This window comes from Lynx rufus, unplaced genomic scaffold (assembly GCF_022079265.1).
Source record: "Lynx rufus isolate CCGP_SWC_20201006 ecotype Redwood Valley unplaced genomic scaffold, mLynRuf1.p SCAF_1, whole genome shotgun sequence".
NCBI lineage: Eukaryota > Metazoa > Chordata > Mammalia > Carnivora > Felidae > Lynx > Lynx rufus.
The window spans coordinates 188,004,138-188,010,137 of record NW_025814823.1 but is presented as its reverse complement, the minus strand read 5'-3'; positions in this window follow the sequence as shown (position 1 = coordinate 188,010,137).

Below are 6,000 nucleotides of genomic sequence, written 5' to 3'. Positions count from 1 at the left end.
GACTGGGGCACAGGTGAGCTCTGGGCTACTTGTCTCCAAGAAGGGGGAAAAGCAAGACTTAGAGAGCGAGTGTAAGAGAGTGTTACAATCAAAACTTCCACCTGGGCATGAGGACTCATGAGAGGCTGTATGCTAAATGGAGTGGTCAGGCCAAAGCAAAGAATCGACAAAGGAACAGTGTGAGCCCACTCCATGACTCCTGGCGCTCTTGGCAGATCAAGGATTTTAAAATATGACCTGTGTCCCTGGGAGGGGGAGGGACAGTGGCCGTGCCTCTGAGGCCTGTGTGAGAAAGCTGGAAGATGAGAGACTGGCTGGGCAAAAGGGGAAAGAGCACATGGGAAGGGGGCCAATTGCCTTCTCGCCTCCCCAGGAGATGGAAGGCAGTAGACATTCCCCAGTGGGAGCCAGCCTGGGCCAGAGGGGTCTGGACAGAAAGTGAGGGGCCCCAGCAGTGATAACCATGCAGGGCAGACACCAGAAAGCTGGAGGCCAAGGGCGAGGCCTGGACTTGCCAACAAACAGAGAATGTGCGTGCCTGCTTCAGGGCTGTTACGGTCAGAGTCCAATATGGCAACCCCAGGGAGCCAGCAAAAGGCACCCCCGAAAGAGGCAGCTTCAATGTCTGCCAGGCCCAGAGAGGCAGAGCAGTTCAGTCCCTATCCCTGCCAAGAAGCATGAAGAGCCCTCCTGCTTCCTGACCCCTTATCTCTCCTTCCTTCAGCCTGGAAAGGGGTGAGCTGAGAAAGGGAGCGGATGGCCCTGCCAGCTTCACATCTTTGCTGAGGAAGTGTCACCTTTGAATAAAGATCGAAGATTGGATTTGATGGGAGTGGATTGCCAGGGCTTCCTTGGCTTCATCACAAAGGGGCAGAGGAGACAAAAATCAAGTTATAGTTTGATGTGCCTCTGGTGTCACATGTACTCAACATGGTTGGCCTAAATGACAGTAGAGGAGGTTGGCAGACCCGGTGAACACGGTGGAAGTGTCATATGCATGATGTACTTTCAGAGAACAGTGTCCTCAACACTCCCAGGCCCCAGGTATCTCCATCTCCTCTCCTGGTCTGCTTGATGAGAGTCTTGGAAAACTGTCATTGTTACTTGTGAGCTGTGACACATCTGGGCACCCACAAGAGAAACTCAATTCTCAAAACAGGTTTGTAATGGTTTGGAAAAGTTGCAACTGCAAACATTTTGGACCAGGGAGAGGGAGGAAGGAAGTGGGTGGGAGTGAGTCTCCCAGGCAGATGAGAGTCGTGCAAACAGCTAGATGAAGAAAGGCAGGAAGGAGAGACAGCTAGATGAGAGAGGAAGGAGAGAGAGGATGCATCTGTTTCAGTTTGCAGCCCCCTTCTCTCTTCTGATGATCACTTTCAGCCATACAAGCCCAGAAAGAGGGAGCAGGGTCTGCTGTCCTGCCTACCTCTGCCTCTTTGGACAACAGGGGATCTCGCTCGATGACAGCTGGCCCAGAGCAGGCCCCAGTGGCTGGGTGGAGCAGCAGGGCTCTGGAACAGGCAGGGAGGAAGGGATTTCTCAGAGCTGGAGGCTGGTGGTTCCCGCAGTCTGAGCCAGGAACTGTTTTGGAAATGAAGGCGGGGAGACTAGATTCTGGAGGGAGAGGAGAGACTCTTTGCCTCTAGCGCACCTCCAAGAAAAACAAGGCTCCAAAAAGTCCTGCTCCCAGACAGTGCCCTCACCCTCCTGAGTCTGGCCCCCATGCCTACTCTCCACACTATGGTGGTAAGCAAACCTGGGGGCTAGATGCTTGGAGGGGAGCCAGAGCCCCCCAAAGAATCCAGATAGGTTACCTCTTCCAAGCTATTTTAAATAAATTTAGAAACTTGAGGAGGGCCCCAACGGACCAACCCCTTTAGTTACAGACAGGGAAACTGAGGCAGAGGTAAACTGACTTTATTAGACACCTACAATGTTCCAGGCACTGTGTGAGGCTCTTTGCATGAATTATTTTATTTGGCATTTATAATAAATTCTATGAGGGTGATAAACTTATTGTCCCATTTTTCAGAGGAAGAAACAGAGGCTTCAAGAAGTGAAATGATTTACCCAAAGTCACACAATTGGAGCGATGGGGACTACGTTCAAACCCATGTCTGAGGGATTCTGAAGACTACACTTCATCTATTACACCTCTCTCCCTTCCCCCTGCTATTTTTGTGTTTTATATAAGAGGAAACTGAAACTCAGAGAGGCTAATTTGCTCATATTTACACAACTAGTTCATGGCAGAAGTTATATTTGAACTTGGGTTTGGCTGACCCTAATGCCCAAATGCTTTCCATTATGTCAGCATTTCTTAGATTTTCCTCCTAAATATTCCGAATCACAGAGGAGACCTTGAAGCATTTGCCAAAGCCACACATAGCAATGGAGAGATTTCTTTCATATCAGTTTACACACACACATACACACATACACCTGTGTATATATAATACATGACTGAAAACGTAGAAGTGATGCTTTTTCTCCTCAGGATACTTGAGGAAATCGATACTTGGGAAAAACCTCCTGTCCTTTGAGAGGCCCACACATGGCTTAGTCAAGGTGATGGGGTGGGGGTTGGGGGTTCTTGGCCCTGACATCAACAAGTACCTTTGGAGTGTTAATAGGGTGTTCCCATGAGCTGAACCAAAAAACCAGCACAAAGCACAGCCCCAGCCCCAGCGGCTCACTCCTTGCTTAATCCCAGCAGGAGCCTCCTCACTGGTCTCTTGCTTCCCTCCACACCCCCCCACCCCAAACGTACTCACCATGTGAAGCCAGAAGGACTGTTCAAAACCATAACTCAGCCACATCACTTCCTGGAGGGTCTTACTCCAGTTGTTGCCGGCTGCAAATAGCAAACATTGGAAACCCTGACGTGGCCCACAGGCCCTAAATGACCTGGCCCTTGCTGTCACCGCCCCAGTCCCAGCTCCCCCTGCCTCTCCTGCTCCCCCTTGCTTAGCCACCCCACCTCCTTTAGGCCAAGCTCTGTTCTGCCAGCCTAGGAGCCGCACCCTGTTGGCTCCCTGGCTCTTTATTCCTCATGTTTCAGCTTAAATGTCACTTCCTCCAAGGCCTTCCCTGACATGCCCTCTCAGACAGCTCTCCCTCTGGACTTCAGCTCGTCTGTGTCTTTCTAGCCCTTACAACAACGCATGTGTATTCGTTGTGTTTGCTTGTTAACCTGCTTACTGGGCCTGTTTTCTCTCTTAGTAAAGTGGAAACCCCATGGGAGCAGGGACCCCAGCTGGTCCTGCTATATCCCCAGGTCTTCCAACTTCCTTGCACACAGGGAGTGTTGAAGAAATCTTTTCCTGATTAATGAGTGAGATCCACACTCTACCCTCAAGAAAATCCACAGCAAGGAGAAGTCAAGGCGATGGACTAAATCCAAAAGGAGTCCTTGGATTCAAAAACGTTTTCTCCCTTTCTCAGTTTTTCCAACCCAAACCAGATCTAATTCTAATCCCTTGTTCCTCCTGACCTCCTAGAGCACAGGGGGCCCCCACCCTCACTCTGGGGAGAGAGCTTGCAGAACATTTTACACACAGCAGGTGTTCCATAAGTATCTGTTCAATTGATCAGAGAGAAAAAAAGTATTGGTTCTTCCTCACCTTTTTAAAAGCTATCTTAGTTCCTAAATTCTCCTTTCTGGTGGGAGCTGAGTAAGAAGGCTGCATGACAGTCTTCCTGTCGTAGAAAAAAAGATACATTAGTAGGTCAACCTCCCAGAATGAAATCATGAGGTACTAAACTTGGATGAAGTTCTTCAGTCTGGTTTTAATTTGCTCAGTCCCTGGGCTTCTCATCTCTCAGTTAAGTCGCCAAAGATTCAGATACACATGTTCTAGGAAAACACTAGGAGCTAATGTAGAGGGATGAGCCTTCCTCCTTTTTTCTGCCCTTGGCCCCCAGGACATCAGCCCTTGGTTCACTCCCAAGGGCCCTCAGCCCAGACTGTGCTGAGAAAAGGGCCACAAGTGGGGACATCGGTGTCCTGCTGACCACACCGGAGTGGGACACTGTCCTGAGCGTTTAGCGAGGCTGCTGAATTCTGAGTCATCTTGCCTGAGAGACAGGAAGATACATATTATGCTTAAATAAATCTGGCCTGTTGGTTGTCAGGTTTTGACACACTGACAGGTAGTGGTAGTAATACACTCTGCAATTAAGAGCAACGGGAAACCAGGGGCAACTGGTGGCTCAGTCGGTTTCCAAGTTTCCAAGTTTGGCTCAGGTCATTATTTCACGGTTCATAGGTTCCAGCCCCATATCAGACTCTCTGTTCTCAGCAAAGAGCGAGCTGTGGATCATCTCTCTCTGTCCTTGTCTCTGTCTGTCTCTCTCTCTGAATAAATAGACATTAAAAAACAAGCCATGGGAAACCCACCCACTTAGTTTTTCAACTATCTAATGGAAGTAATAATATATCCAACTCCTGGAGTTTTATAGGAACAATGAGGTGCCGTACTCAAATCTTTGAGCCCAGTGTGCAGACCCTAACTGTTCAGCAGTTGGAGAGAACTTTGCCCCAACCTTAACTTCCTTCCTGTGAGCTCTGCCCCAACCCTAACCTCCTCCCTGTGAGCTCTGCCCCAACCCTAACCTCCTCCCTGTGAAGTCCACAGACAGTTGCCTGCCTCATCCTTCAAGGTTCAGTTGTACTACTGTCTCCTCAGAGAGACCTGCCTGGTCGCAGAACGAAAATCTCTCACCCACCTCTGGTTTGCTTTTCCTTCAAAAGCACGTGGATCAAGTTGTGATTATATTGGCTTCTCGACCCACTAACTGTGTCTTCCCGCTGGTGTGGAAGGTCCAGGAAAGCAAGGCCCTGCTTGTCTTGCTCTTTATTATGTTACCAGAGCCCAGCACTGTGCCTGCCCCGCACATAGGACGTGCTCAGCCCAGAGTTGTTCCACAGCCTGAACAAAACACTCCTAATCAAGGGCAACAGGATCACAACTGTCATTTGCTTTGTGCAGATGACAAAGCCACACTTGGCCAGTGAAGGAAATAGGGAGAGATGACCGGTTTTGGATCGGAAGATGTGGGTCCCAGCCCTAGTCTTGTAACTTACTGGTTATGTGACCATAGGAAGTCATGTCCTTGTATTTGAGCTTCCATTTCCTCACCTATAAAATGGAGGTAGTAACACTCACACTGTCTACCTTACAGCGCTGTTCTGAGAATCAAACAAGGTAGCGAATGTTGAAAGCAAACATGATACCAAAGTTAGAGCCCGAAGTTGTAATTGCCACCGCCTGTCTCTGAACTAAGAGCAAGCAGTTCCGACCTCCCACTAGGAGCCCCTGGAGTGTTTGGGGGAGTTCTGGGCCGGGGAGGGTATGTGAATCCCACCCAGCTAGCAATTCTCCTAGACTCTGGGGTTAAAAGGGAAGGGCTGGTGGCTGCAATGGGGTGGGGCTTGCTTGAGGCTGAAGCTCCCTGAAACTTCCCTTTGATGGGAGTGAGAATTCTATAATGAAAAACACCCCATGCCCTCCCTGAATTCCAGGAAGCAAATTGCAAACAGCCCTCTCCAGCTTCTCTGAAAAGCTGACAGACAGCCTGGAGGAGAGGGGCTGGCAGCAGCTCTGCACACGGTGCTCACAGAAAAGGCCCCTTTCCTGGGATTTGGAAGCACTCCAGCAGCCAGAGCCTAACGCAGAAGGTTAAAAGGTATGGGGTCCACTTGCCAAGAAGCCCCAGAAACTATTTTATCTGCTGTTTTCTTCCTCCTCCACTCCCCGCTTCTGGCTCAGCGTAGAAAAAGAGATCCGAGGACAAAGCGCGACCTAATGAGATCCCAGGGGCCAGGATCTCACAGGGCTTGCCTTGCCAAAGGCACACAGGAAGTCAGCCTGGCGACCACTGTGCTCACACCAGAGGTAGACCTTCTGCTATACACACCCAAGCCCTTGCAAACCAACCAACATGGCATGTGATGTGACGTGGGGGGCAAGGGGCCCGCCCGCGACCCCGGGTCCCCGG